The sequence below is a fragment of the Mercenaria mercenaria genome, chromosome 15 (genome assembly GCF_021730395.1).
Source record: "Mercenaria mercenaria strain notata chromosome 15, MADL_Memer_1, whole genome shotgun sequence".
NCBI lineage: Eukaryota > Metazoa > Mollusca > Bivalvia > Venerida > Veneridae > Mercenaria > Mercenaria mercenaria.
The window spans coordinates 3,518,712-3,534,533 of NC_069375.1; positions in this window are offsets into that span (position 1 = coordinate 3,518,712).

Consider the following 15,822-nt stretch of genomic DNA (forward strand, 5'->3'; position numbering starts at 1 on the left):
GCAATGTGCGGACAATGATTTTTGTACGTATGGTGTACCAAACTGCCTAAAATTGTAAGACAAGTCTCAGACTTAATGTGAACAAGATTTAGCAACGATTCAAAATTCTTTTCAAGGATTGTGCAAGTATAAGAAAGGTTTAATTTATTATAGTGGAATTTATGTACTTACGCGCTGCTTATCTCATGGAAAATTTGGTGGAAATGGAATTTTCGGCACTTCCTGCGGTAACTACCGAAATTACTTAACATAACTTTCTCACTCATACGTGATTGTATATTTATAAATTATAAAAACAATCGAAATATTTGCTTTATCACGATATATGCAAATATTTTTAGACAATCTTGAAACAATAGGCCACAGTATTTCTGCATACTGGTCCGGGACAAGTTCGATGTGTATAGTGATTACATGCGTCGTAAACTTACCAATTTTGATCTATCGACTTTTTAAACAAGATGAGAATAATGCAGCATGTTTTTGAAAACACAGTGAGAATAAATCGCAGAAAAAATGTACAGCCAAATATGTTAGGAGGTAATACAATTTGTATACAGTTGTAGATAACTACGAAACATTTTACAATATGAGTTGAACTTCTCACGCAAAAACCTGATGATTAAAATCAGCAATATCTCAAAAGTAACATTTCTGCATCTTGGTTCTTCGTTAAACAATGATATTTTTTCACACTTTCATAGATTTAAACTGATAATAAATGTGCATTGAAATTCCGGCATAGAAATGGACATTGACTTTACATTACTGCGGTGTTGACAGCAGAAACAGCGGTCCAGTACTAAGACTGTCTAGGAAACCAAGGATAACGAGTTCTTTATCTGAAAATTACGAACATTGGGATCAGTGTTCAGTATACACCTGAAAATGATAGACTTGCTATTTGCGGAGTGCACACTTGTTTTCTATCGTCGTTAATGTAAATTAGACTAGTAAATATTCGTACACATGCATAATCATAAACACTTCTTTAATGTATGTTCTCTGAAATGAACAAATAACTGGCTCAACTGAGACACCATACTTAAAAGTAAATTCAGTTTATTCACCACGAGGTTCAAAATGCACGGGAGTCTCGTGATAATACATGCCTTTAATTTCATATGGTTGAAGTGTAAACAAATAGTTAAATTTGCTTCGTTTTAACAGGTAAAAGAACAATCATATATTTTATTCCTTGAAATAAACATGGCGGCAAAATATTTTAGAAAAACTGTGCACGTGTTTTGCGCGTTAGAATGTTTAACGACATTTTCTTGAAAAAGTAACGCTCGTGTGCACTATTTTGGCATTTCTTTGATTTGAAAATAAATGTTTTATAGCAATTTAGGTTGCATACGATACCGAAATTTTGCACCAAAAATGTTCACTTATTTTCTTCCAAAGCACTGTGGAGATAGGGTTCAGCGTAGCTTTCATGCTCGCAAGTTTACCTACAGATATATCTTTTCAATTTTTATCATATATTTTTTGTGTCCTTGCATTTCGAAAGCTGTTACGAGGGTTCTGATTTTTCACATGGATTTCTAATTTCAATTTGCGGAAATACCTTAAGGTACTTCCGCCATCTTGAATTTAGTGTGACCTTCATTTGAAGTGTGAAAATATAGTGAAAAAAAGTAGACTAGTAAATATTCATACACATGCATAATCTCATAAACACTTCTTTAATGTATGCTCTCTGAAATGAACAAATAACTGGCTCAACTGAGACACCATACTTTAAAGTAAATTCAGTTTATTCACCACGAGGTTCAAAATGCACGGGAGTCTCGTGATAATACATGCCTTTAATTTCACATGGTTGAAGTGTAACAAATAGTAAATTTGCTTCGTTTTATTTCTCACGGAAAATATCGGACGGTTTTTATACGCCCGTTTGAAAAACGGGACGTATTATGGGAACGCCCCTGGTGGGTGGGCGGGCGGGCGGCGTCCACAGACCTTGTCCGGGGCATATCTTCTACATACATGGAGGGATTTTGATGAAACTTGGCACAGTTGTTCACCATCATGAGACGGAGTGCCATGCGCAAGAACCAGGTCCCTATGTCTAAGGTCAAGGTCACACTTAGAGGTCAAAGGATACAAGAATGAAAACTTTGTCCGGAGCATTTCTTCTTCATGCATAGAGGGATTTTGATATAACTTGTCACAAATGTTCACCACCATGAGGCGGAGTGTCATGTGCAAGAACCAGGTCCCTAGGTCTAAGGTCAAGGTCACACTTAGAGGTCAAAGGATACAAGAATGAAAACCTTGTCCGGAGCATGTCTTCTTCATGCATAGTGGGATTTTGATATAACTTGGCACAAATGTTCACCACCACGAGACGAAGTGTCATGCGCAAGAACCAGGTCCCTAGGTCTAAGGTCAAGGTGACACTTAGAAGCCAAAGGTCAAATACAAGAATGACTTTGTCCGAAGCATTTCTTCTTCATGCATGGAGGGATTTTGGTGTAACTTGGCACAATTATACACCATCATGAGAGGAAGTGTCATGCACAGTTCCTTTCTTTAGAATTACTTCCCTTTGTTGTTACTATAAATAGCTTATATTGTAACTTCTTCATTACTAGTCGTAGTGAAAAATTGAGACCACTTTTCTGTAGTACAACATGCATGCTACATCCAATTTTGAGGTGTATTTTGACCAATCTCTACCTGGTAAAGATTTTTGTGTGGACTTAAAAAATTTTTTTTGGATTTTTTTTTTTTTTTTAAGATTAACTTCCCTTAGTTGTTACTATAAATAACTTATATTGTAACTTTTTTATAATTGACCATAGGGAAAAACCAAGACCACTTTTCTGTGGTACAACATAGATGTTACTTTTAAATTTTAGGTGTATTTTAAGGTCTCTCTACCTGGTAAGGAATTTTTTTGTGGACTTAGGAAAACAAAAGACTTACAATGATTACTAAACAACCACAAAATTAAAATTCATTTGCAATACAGCAGCTAGAGTAAAGAAATTTGCTGTGACGGGCGTATATTGTGACATTCTGGCACTCTTGTTTATATTGGAATAATTATAGAACATCTATGCATTTAAAGTTGAAAGTTGATTGTTTTTTACAGGACGTAAAACTGAAACAAGTAAGCACTTTTACTTTTTCAGCAATGTTCCACAGGTGAACTTTGACATTGTTTACGAAGAGAAATCAGTTTTGTGTCATCTTGAAATGCGTTGTTCGGGTGAAACGTAAAGTTCCCGGAAAAGATCTAAAATGGTTTATTTTGGGGATTTTTGTTTTATTTATAAATTCAACACAGTGTGTAATATTTCCAGTAAAATGATTGAAATTCAACTTTATTTTGTCAGCGGATGCTTACAAATTTTAAGTGAAACGGCTTTCTTGTCCAAGGGAGGTGTGTAAAGCGAAAAACTATCATTACACAATGCGTTTATTCTTTAAATGTGAAAGATCGGTAACAGATTAAGGAGATCGGACAGTGAAAAACTATACTAAATGGATATCTCTAACCATGAATAAGGAGACATACATATTTCAGTAAGGAAATCTCAGGTAAAAGAACAATCATATATCTTATTCCTTGAAATAAATATGGCGGCGAAATATTTTAGAAAAACTGTGCACGTATTTTGCGCATTAGAATGTTTAACGACATTTTCTTGAAAAAGTAACGCTCGTGTGCACTATTTTGGCATTTCTTTGATTTGAAAATAAATGTTTTATAGCAATTTAGATTGCATACGATAACGAAATTTTGCACCAAAAATGTTCACTCATTTTCTTCCAAAGCACTGTGGAGATAGGGTTAAGCGTAGCTTTCATGCTCGCAAGTTTACCTACAGATATATCTTTTCAATTTTTATCATATATTTTTTGTGTCCTTGCATTTCGAAAGCTGTTTCGAGGGTTCTGATTTTTCACATGGATTTCTAATTTCAATTTGCGGAAATACCTTAATGGATTCACGCATTTGGATGAGGCTCAGATTTTTTTTCTAGCTAATTTGGGAACATAGCCTATACCCCCAAAATTGGGATTTTTTTTGACGTGTAAATGTTCCAAATTGGGAAATATTTAGTCCCATAGGATATGGTAAGGATGTGTTTAAGCATGCACTTTCTCATACACTTGTTTCAAACTGTACAACCTCTTTAACATACTTCCATTACAAAATTGTCCATAATTGTACCCCCCCCCCCCCCCCCCCCCCAGTCTGTCCATAGACGCAGTCTTGTGCGCACCATCTCTCCTTATCCCCTTGACAGAATTTAATGAAACTTCACACAAGTGATCAGTACCAACAGTAGTTGTGCATGGGACATGTTAGGTTCTTTTAGAAAAAAAAATTGCAGAGTTATGGGACTTTGTTTTTTTGTTGCTATACTATATACATAGACACAATCTTGTGCGCACCATCTCTCCTCATCCCCTTGACACAATTTAATGAAACATCACACAAGTGATCAGTACCAACAGTAGTTGTGCATAGGGCATGTTAGGTTCTTTTAGAAAAAAAATTTGCAGGGTTATGGGACTTTGTTTTTTTGTTACTATACTATATACATAGACACAATCTTGTGCGCACCATCTCTCCTCATCCCCTTGACACAACTTAATGAAACTTCACACAAGTGATCAGTAACAACAGTAGTTGTGCATTGGGCATGTTAGGTTCTTTCAGCGACAAAAATTGCAGAGTTATGGGACTTTGTTTCTTGTTAACATACTATGTACATACAGTCTGCATTATGCAATCTTGTGCATGCCTAATCTACCAAACCCTTACACACAATTTAATGAAACTTCACACAAGTGATCAGTACCAACCCTAGTTGTGCATTGTGCATGTTACATTCTTTTAGATAAATATTCTGCATAGTTATGGGTCTTTGTTTTTTTGTTACTATACTGTATACATACAGTCTATATACATACAGTCCACATAATTATGCAATCTTGTGTGCGTCAAATTGCAATGTACTATGTCAGTGCATGCAGGGGGTACATTCATCACCTTTAGTGATAGCTCTAGTTTGGTCAGTTTTTGTGCAATTTTGTTGATTTTTTTTTCAGAATGTAGATTGGGAATTTTTGCACTCATTTTGGGAAAAATACATACTTTTTGGCATTGGGAATATAGCCGAATAACGGCTATAAAAACGGCCAAAAAAAACCCCCCTGAAGCGAGAAACTGATGTTAGGTTCATTTGATGCCTCGGGCTAGAAACTGATAGGAGGTTCAGTTGATGCCTTTGGCTAGAAACATGATAAGAGGTTCAGTTGATGTCTCAGGCTAGAAACTGATGGGAGGGTCAGTTGATGTCTCAGGCTAGAAACTGATGGGAGGTTCAGTTGATGTCTCGGCTAGAAACTGATAAGAGGTTCAGTTGATGCTTTGGCTAGAAACTGATAGGAGGTTCAGTTGATGCCTCGGGGCTAGAAATTGATAGGAGGTTCAGTTGATGCCTGGTCCTTCAATATTAGAGAGGTCCAGGAGAGGAGTGTAGTGGTTGTAGGTATATAAGGCCACTTCCAGCAGCCTTGCTGTTGGGTTAACCCTTTAGCGACGTGGTTAGAGTGTCCGCCTTCAGATCATAACGTCAGGGGTTTGATCCTTGTTAGAGTCTGTGGTATTTTACTACAACCTAGTTTGGAATTAGCATCCACTTTATATGATATGGTATCACATGCAGTGAGTTCAAAAACTTCTGTTGTAAAGTCTGGCAAAGAATCGCCGTTCTGCGAATTCGTGTGAAAAACAACACTAGATATTTCAGCCAAAAGCTATCAAAGGCTTGAAGTACGGGCAACATACAAAAGAAAATTCATGAGCTAATTACTTTCAGGAGGTAAAGGATAATCATATCTCCATGTTATTCATTCTTTAAAAAATATTTGAAACACATTTGTTCGGAATCTAAACCACTGTTAGAATAACATACATTAAAACCTGTGATATTTATTGCTATATTTGTGTAACTAAAAGGGCCCTGTAGTTCGTAAATACATTAAAGCATTGCTGTATAACAGTTTTACTAAATACAATCAAAATAACAATGAAAAGTGAATCTTTTTCCGAACAGTGTTACATCACAGGCTCAAGTGGTTGGTAATATAAGCATCCGCTCTATACTAATTATACAACATAAATTATACCAGTAATTCATTATATATTAAACTTGGTTGTTTTTAGCTCACCTGAGCCAAAGGCTCAAGGTGAGCTTTTGTGACCGCTCAGGCTCCATCGTCAGTCGTCTGTCATCATGTGTCCATCAATTTTCTTCTTGACAACCACTGGGCAGAATTACACTTAACTTTACAGGGTGCCCCCCTTTCAAAATTGTTCAAAGAATTTAGCAGAACTCTGGTTGCCATGGCAACCTAAAGGAAAATCTTTAAAAATCTTCTTGTCCAAAACACAAGGTATGGAGCCTTGATATTTGGCGTGTAACATCATGTAATGGTCCTTTAAGATTGTTCAGATTGCAGTGCCCCTGGGGTGAAAAATGGCCTTGCCTTGGGGGTCACAAGTTTAACATAGACTTATATATAGGAAAAAACTTTAAAAATCTTCTTGTCTAAAACCACAAGACCTAGGTCTTTGATATTTTGTATGTAGCATTGCCTTGTGGTCCTCTACCAAAATTGTTCAAATTATGACCCAAGGGTGAAATGAGGCCCTGCCCAAGGGTGCGAGGGTCTCAAGTTTATTAGACTTATGTAGGAAAAAACTTGAAAAATCCTTTGTCTGACACTGCAAGGCCTAGGCTTTTGATATTTGGTATATTGCCTTGACTAGTGTTCCTCTACCAAAATTATTCAAATTATGCCCCTAGCTTAAAAAGTGGCCCTGCCCTTTTGGGTCTCAAATTTTACTTAGACCTATATAGGAAAAAACTTTAAAAATCTTCTTGCCTGAAACTGCAAGGCATAGGCTTTTGATCTTTAGATGTTGCCTTGCCTAGTGTTCCTCTACTAGAACTTGTTCAAATTATGCCCCTGGGGTGAAAAGTGGCCCAGCCCTAGGGGTCCTAAATTTAACTTAGACACATCTATAGGGAAAAAATCTTCTTGTCTGAAAGTTCAGAGCCTAGGCCTTTGATATTTGGTATGTAGCATTGCCTAGTGGATCTCTAACAGGATTGTTCAAATTATGCCCCTGGGGTGAAAGGAAGCCCCACCCTGGTGGTCACTTGTTATATGAGTTATATAGGAACAAATACTTCGAAAATTATCAGATCATATTTCCTAGACTGCTTAATTGTGATTACCTGATGACCCCAAGTGATTAGGGGTCACTTGACTGTGACCTTGACCTACTGACCTACTTTCTTGTTTTTTAAGCTGCAGCCTTGAAGTTTTGATGACATGTATAGTTTTGCACACCAATTTTAAAACTTACTCTCAGTTACCATGAATGTGACCTACTGACCTTCTTTCTAATATTTTAGCATCCGTTTGACATTTTAAACATGTGCCTCATATTACTCAGGTGAGCGATTCAGGGTCATCATGACCCAGGGCCCACGCAGTCATTCGCCACTCGAGCCATTTGGCGAATCTGCGATGAAACCGGCGAAGAAAAATCGCGAGTGGCGAAAATGAAAAAATGTTCGTAATTTGGACTGCCATTTTGTTTCAGACGTTCTAAATCGTAACCTCCGAGAAATTATGTAAAAAAACAGTTGACTGGTTCCGATAATTGTACCTTATAAAATTAACTTATTTCGGGATAGTACTACCCAGTTTGCGTTTACTTTACATATAACAATGTGTAATAAACATTTTGACACGCGAAAAGATGCAATTTGCAATCAATTAGCAACCGATTACGGGTTAAAATAATCTTTTTGTTTTGTTGTCATTACGGCAGATTAAATGATTGATGCCTTTGATTTCCATTGATTAAATAATTAATAAATAAATCGGCAAAAAATTGAATGGTTTGATGAATTTTTTAACGTTGTCGCCACCGTCAGACAGTATCTTAGTCACAGGCACGGGTCCAGTGTATTTTTTGTTTAATATTAAAATCCTTTTTTTTCACACAAATATACTTTTTATATGTTAGTCAAATGAAAAAAAAAATGATGACAAAAAATTCGGTCACAATATCATACACGACACTGTGACCGGATTTTTGTCATCATTTTTTTTTCATTTGACTAACATATAGAAAGCAAATTTGTGTGAAAAAAGGTTGTTTTTTTTATATTAATAAAAAAAAAATACACTGGACCCATGTCTGTGATCTTAGTAAGTAATTAGTAAAGGTGTTTGCCAAGTTTTTTGAATGTCTTTAAAAGTTAGGAATGGATCTGAAATGTAATCCTATATCAGGGTAGATTTCTCGGAAGCACAGAGCACCAAAAACACAGCCCCCGGGCCATGCATTTACATAGTAGGCCCACAACAATAAGAAGCTGTAATGAAAAAATATTTCAGATAGGTTGCTTCAAACATCCAACAACATTTTAAAATACAAAACTTGCTTTAGAGGTATACCCACTTTCATTCAAAAGTCCCCCTATATAGCTAGAATATCACCATTTGCTTATGGGAAGTAACAAAAATTTTCAACGCGCCGCGGGAAGGGAAACCTCTCCAGCACCCTCCCTACCGTTCCCGAGAAAAAAGGTGGCTCCAACTTTTTTCAGCCCAGTGTGGGCCCTGATGACCCTCTTGTTTAATAATAAATACTAAGATGAAACACTCTGAACATGCTGAAAACACAGGATCTACATGTATTATTTGTTGCAAATTTAGGACAATTACATGGCTTTCGGGGATGATTAATTTTGCGTATTTGGATGTACAAGACAGTACAAGTGTAGTTCATTTAAAAATAAGGTTTCCATAATAATCACTGAACTGCAAAAAAAATATCTGCATTGCGTACACGTCTGTAGAAAACAAAACTGCAGAATTCCCTCTTCAAATATAGCCTAACTCATTAATCCTGTTTATTGCACTTAACAGTTAAATTCAATCTTCTGATGACATTAAAACTGTATTTCTTCAATTGAAGTGTCTTGCTTTTAAACTAACGAAAAAGAACTAATCTGAAAGGACTATTTTGATTGCACTCCTGCAGATTTTTGGGGACATGGCTGCAAAAAAATCGCGTAATCCCGCGCTTTTGACGTAAGGAAAACCCTAGTACATTTACAGTGCATTTTAGTAAGTGTCTTTGTGACTCGGATAAATTTTGGACTGGCTATCGTTTTTAGCTTGACTGTTTGAAGAACAAGTAGAGCTATCTTATTCTTCTTGGCGTTGGTGTCAGCATCTGCGTCACACCTTGGTTAAGATTTTCGTACCAGTCTACATTTTGACAAAAAGTCTTTTGAGATAAAGCTTTGAAACTTTCAGCACTTAAGTACCATCTTTATGTCCTGTTTTAGACAAGAGGACATGACTCCATCAAGGATTTTGGCTGTATTACAGTTCACATTTTGTGTAAAGTGTTTGACTTATAGCTTTGAAGCTTTTATCACTTGTTTATTATAACAATCTCTATCTGTAGATTCATATCTCTATCAACTCTTGTGGCAGAATTATGGCCTTTTTTGGACTTTAAATTAGGTACTAATTTTGTACAAGTCCATGTTTTGCCAAAACTATTTAACATGCAGCTTTGAAAGTTTGAACAGTTGTAATGTTTATCATCATGATTTCTATCTGTAGACAAGAGTACGTAACTCTGTCAAGGATTTTGGTTGAATTATGACCCTTTTTAGACTTGGAAATTGGTTCAAATTTCATACAAGTCCATGTTTTGTCAAAACTATTGGACATGTGGCTTTGAAACTTTAAACACTTGTTTATCGTCATGATTCCCATCTTTGAGACAGACTTAATATGCAGATGATTAGGCAGTTGTGGGAGACATACGCTTTTCTCAAAAGCGCCTCTAGTTTTGTTAGCTCATCTGTCACTATGTGACAGGGTGAGCTTTTGTGATTGGCCATCGTCCGTCCACAATTTCTTGTGAACACAATAGAGACCACATTTTGCAAGCAATTTTGATCAAACTTGTACAAAACTTGTATTGGCATGATATCTCAATTCTTTTCCAAATCCCATCCAGATCCCATCATGGGTTCTAGAGTTATTGCCCCTAAGAGATCCGGATTGCTTATGTGCGTGCGTCGACAGGTTCTTGTCTGCATGATAGTGGTTTCATTTATGATTTGATTTTTACCAAACTTGCACACAATTTGTATCATCATAAGATGTTGTTTCCTTTCTTGACCTGGCCAGATTCCATTATGGGTTCCAGAGTTATGGCCCCTGAAAGGGCCAGAATTAGCTATTTTGACCTTGTCTGCACAATAGCAGCTTCATTTATGATTTGAATTTTATCAAACATGCACAAAACTTGTATCACCATAAGATCTCGATTCCTTTTTGTACCCCCCGACAACAAAGTTGTAAGGGGGGGTATACTGGTTTCAGGTTGTCTGTCTGTCTGTCCGTCTGGCTGTCTGTCCGTCTGTCCGTAGACGCAATCTTGTGCGCACCATCTCTCCTTATCCCCTTGACACAATTTAATGAAACTTCACACAAGTGATCAGTACCAACAGTAGTTGTGCATGGGGCATGTTAGGTTCTTTTAGAAAAAAAATTTGCAGAGTTATGGGACTTTGTTTTTTTTTGTTACTATACTATATACATAGACACAATCTTGTGCACACCATCTCTCCTCATCCCCTTGACACAATTTAATGAAACTTCACACAAGTGATCAGTACCAACAGTAGTTGTGCATGGGGCATGTTAGGTTCTTTTAGAAAAAAAAATTGCAGAGTTATGGGACTTTGTTTTTTTTTTTGTTACTATACTATATACATAGACACAATCTTGTGCGCACCATCTCTCCTCATCCCCTTGACACAATTTAATGAAACTTCACACAAGTGATCAGTAACAACAGTAGTTGTGCATGGGGTATGTTAGGTTCTTTCAGAAAAAAAAATTGCAAAGTTATGGGACTTTGTTTTTTTTGTTACTATACTATATACATAGACACAATCTTGTGCGCACCGTCTCTCCTCATCCCCTTGACACACTTTAATGAAACTTCACACAAGTGATCAATACCAACAGTAGTTGTGCATGGGGCATTTTAGGTTCTTTCAGCGAAAAAAATTGCAGAGTTATGGGACTTTGTTTCTTGTTAACATACTATGTACATACAGTCTGCATATGCAATCTTGTGCGTGCCTAATCTACCAAACCCTTGCACACAATTTAATGAAACTTCACACAAGTGATCAGTACCAACCCTAGTTGTGCATGGTGCATGTTACATTCTTTTAGATAAATATTCTGCATAGTTATGGGACTTTGTTTTTTGTTACTATACTGTATACATACAGTCTATATATACATACAGTCCACATAATTATGCAATTTTGTGTGCGTCAAATTGCAATGTACTGTGTCAGTGCATGCGGGGGGGTACATTCATCACCTTTAGTGATAGCTCTAGTTTGCTCTACTTTTCAAAGAAAAAGTAGAGGTATTGTACTAACCCCGGCGTTGGCGTCGCCGTTGGTTAAAGTTTTTGATAAAGTCAAATATCTCTGTTACTATCAAAGCTATTGACTTGAAACTTAAAATAGTTATTTACTGTCAAAGTCTACACCAGGAGAAACAATCCCCATAACTCTGTTTGAATTTTGACAGAATTATGCCATTTTTTAACTTTGAATTTTTGGTTAAAGTTTTGATAAAGTCAAATATCTCTATTACTATCAAAGCTATTGACTTGAAACTCAAAATAGTTATTTACTATCAAAATCTACACCAGGAGACACAATTCCAATAACTCTGATTTGAAATTTGACAGAATTGTGCCCCTTTTTATGCCCCCACTTTGGAGGGGGGGGGGCATATAGATTTGCCCTTGTCCTTCCCTCCGTCCTCCTTCCGTCCGTCCTTCCGAGAATGTTGTGTTGCGCCTAGCTCCAAAAGTATTTGATGTAGTGTCACAAAACTTTACAGGAATGTTGGTCAGCATGTGTAGTTGTGCACCTGGGGTTTTGCATCTGGATTCATTCAGTCGTGTATGAGTTATGGGCCCTGACTTTGTAAAAATTGGTCATTTTAGTGTTGAGTTGCACCTAGCTCCAAAAGTATTTGAGGTAGAGTCACAAAACTTACAGGAATGTTGGTCAGCATGTGTAGTTGTGCACCTGGGGTTTTGCATCCTGATTCATTCAGTATTGTCTAGGAGTTACGGCCCTTGACCTAGGACAAAATTTGTGTCCTTTGTCATATAGTGGGGGCATCTGTGTCCCATTGACACATGTATTTTTAGTTTACTTAAAATTTTTGGTTAAGAGTTTTTGATAAAGTCAAATATCTCTGTTACTATCAAAGCTTTTGACTTGAAACTTAAAATACTTGTTTACCATCAAAGTCTACACCAGGAGAAACAATCCCCATAACTCTGATTTGAATTTTGACAGAATTATGTCCCATTTTAACTTAGAATTTTTTGTTAAAATTTTTGATACAGTCAAATATCTCTGTTACTATAAAGCTTTTGACATGAAACTCAAAATAGTTATTTACTATCAAAGCCTACACCAGGAGACACAATTCCCATAAATCTGATTTGAATTTTGACAGAGATATGCCCTATTTCTAACTTGGATTTTTTTTTACTGGCAAAGCTCTAATTCAGAGTCAAGTACTGAGAAAAGTCGAGCGCACTGTCTTACGGACAGCTCTTGTTATACACCGGAAGGAACGTATTATGTTATTGCCTTGGTGTCCGTCTGTCTTTCTGTCTGTTGGTTAGCGATTTCCTATTGTAACTCTTGAACCCCTTGAAGGATTTCAAAGAAACTTGACACAAATGTTCACCTCATTGAAACGACGTGCAGAGCACATGTTTCGGATGGCTCACTTCAAGGTCACACTTAGGTGTCAAAGATCATATGACTTTGTTTTGTGTGTATATTGCTCTGCATTTGCGTTGCATTGCAGTGCCCTTGTTAGTTCACCTGAGCACAAAGTGCTCAAAGGTGAGCTTTTGCGATCACCCTTTGTCCGTCGTTGTCCATCGTCCCTCTGTCGTCTATGTCAACAATTTGACTGTTAAAACTCTAGAGGTCACATTTTTGGCCCAATCTTAATGAAACTTGGTCAGGATGTTACCCTTAATAAAATCTTGGACGAGTTCAATATTGAATCATCTGGGGCCAAAAACTAGGTCACCAGGTCATATCAAAGAAAAAGCTTGTTAACACTCTAGAGGTCACATTTTTGGCCCAATCTTAATGAAACTTGGTCAGAATGTTACCCTTAATAAAATATTGGACGTGTTTGATACAGGGTTATCTGGGATCAAAAACCAGGTCACCATGTCAAATCAAAGGAAAAGCTAGTTTACACTGTAGATGCCACAATTTTGACCATATCTTTATGAAACCTTGTCAGAATGTTAATCTTGATGATCTATAGGTCAAGTTTAAATCTGGTTTAGGAGTGGTCAAAAGCTAGGTCACAAGGTCAAATCAAAAGAAAAGATTGAGAACACTCTAGAGGCCACATTTATGACTGTATCTTCATGAAACTTAGTCAGAATGTTAATCTTGATGATCTTTAGGTTAAGTTTGAATCTGTGTCATGTCGGGTCAAAAATTAGGTCACTGGGTCAAATCAAAAGAAAAAGCTAGATAACACTTTAGAGGACACATTTATGACCATGTATTAATGAAACTTGGTCAGAGTGTTCATCTTGATGGTCTATAAGTCAAATCTGGGGTAGATGGGGTGAAAAACTAGGTCACTCTGTCAAATCAAAAGAAAAGCTTGTTAATACTGTAGAGGCAACATTTATGACTGTATCTTCATGAAACTTATTCAGAATGTTAAACTTGATGATCTTTAGGTGAAATTCGAATCAGGGTCATGTCGGGTTAAAAACTAGGTCACAGGGTCAAATTAAAGGAAAAGCTAGTTGACACTTTAGAGGCCACATTTATGACCATATCTTAATGAAATTTGGTCAGAATGTTAATCTTGATGATCTTTAGGTCAATAGGTCAGGTGAGCCAGGGTTTTTATGCCCCCGAAGGGAGGCATATAGTTTTTGAACCGTCTGTCAGTCTGTCGGTCTGTCCGCAATTTTCGTGTCCGGTCCATATCTTTGTCATCGATGGATGGATTTTCAAATAACTTGGCATGAATGTGTACCACAGTAAGACGACGTGCAGTGCGCAAGACCCAGGTCCGTAGCTCAAAGGTCAAGGTCACACTTAGACGTTAAAGGATAGTGCATTGATGGGCGTGTCCGGTCCATATCTTTGTCATCGATGGATGGATTTTCAAATAACTTGGCATGAATGTGTACCACAGTAAGACGACGTGCAGTGCGCAAGACCCAGGTCCGTAGTTCAAAGGTCAAGGTCACACTTAGATGTTAAAGGATAGTGCATTGATGGGTGTGTCCGGTCCATATCTTTGTCATCGATGGATGGATTTTCAAATAACTTGGCATGAATGTGTACCACAGTAAGACGACGTGTCACACGCAAGACCCAGGTCCATAGCTCAAAGGTCAAGGTCACACTTAGACGTTAAAGATCATTTTTCATGATAGTGCATTGATGGGCATGTCCGGTCCATATCTTTGTCATTCATGCATGGATTTTAAAATAACTATGCATGAATGTGTGACACAGTAAGACGATGTGTCGCGCGCAAGACCCAGCTCCGTAGGTCAAAGGTCCTAAACTCTAACATCGGCCATAACTATTCATTCAAAGTGCCATCGGGGGCATGTGTCATCCTACGGAGACAGCTCTTGTTTCTAGCTAATTTGAGAACATAGCCTATACCCCCAGAATTGGGAATTTTGACACGTAAATGTTCCAAATTGGGAAATATTTAGTCCCATAGGATATAGTAAGGATGTGTGTAAGCACTTTCTCATACACTTGTTTCACATTGTAGAACATCTTTAACATACTTCCATTACAAAATTGTCCATAACTTGGTCAATTTTTGTGCAATTTTGATGAAATTTTTTTAAGAATGTAGACTGGGAATTTTTGCATTAATTTTGGGAAAAATACATACCTTTTGGCATTGGGAATATAGCCGAATAATGGCTATAAAAACGGCCGAAAAAAACCCCTGAGTGAGCGATACAGGGCCTTCATGGCCCTCTTGTTTTTATTTGGCAGATCCTTCTTTTGTTCACTTACAATAAATTTTTTCAGTTACTTCCTTTTTAAGTTACTATAAATAGCTTCTTGTCCTTAAGTGCAATGATAACAGGTGAGCTATATAGGGCCATTATGGCCCACTTGTATTAATTTACTATTTTGAATTATTATACCCCCACAAAACGAAGCTTGGGAAACATACAGGAGTGAGCTTGTCGGTCGGTCTGTCGGTCCATTGATTTTCATGGTTTCTGGATGGTTACTTATGAAAGGTCTAAATAATTTAAATAATTATTTAAATAATTAAAATAATTAAAATATTTAATAATTAACCTATTTAAATAATTTTTGGTACACACTAACACAGGTGTAATATCAGAAAATACAGGTCAAGTTCGACTTTGGGGTCAGTAGGTCGAAAGTCAAGGTCACTGTGACCTTGAACAGTTCAACGGTTTCCGAATAATAACTTGAGAACGCTTGGGCCTAGGATCATAAATTTTGGTACACAGGTGTAACGTCATGAAATGCAGGTCAAGTTTGAGTTTGAGGTCAGTAGGTCAATGGTTAGGGGTGTGGAAATTCAGATCTTTTTCAGTTGTCCACGGACAAGTGAGACAAAAAAAATCCACTTGCC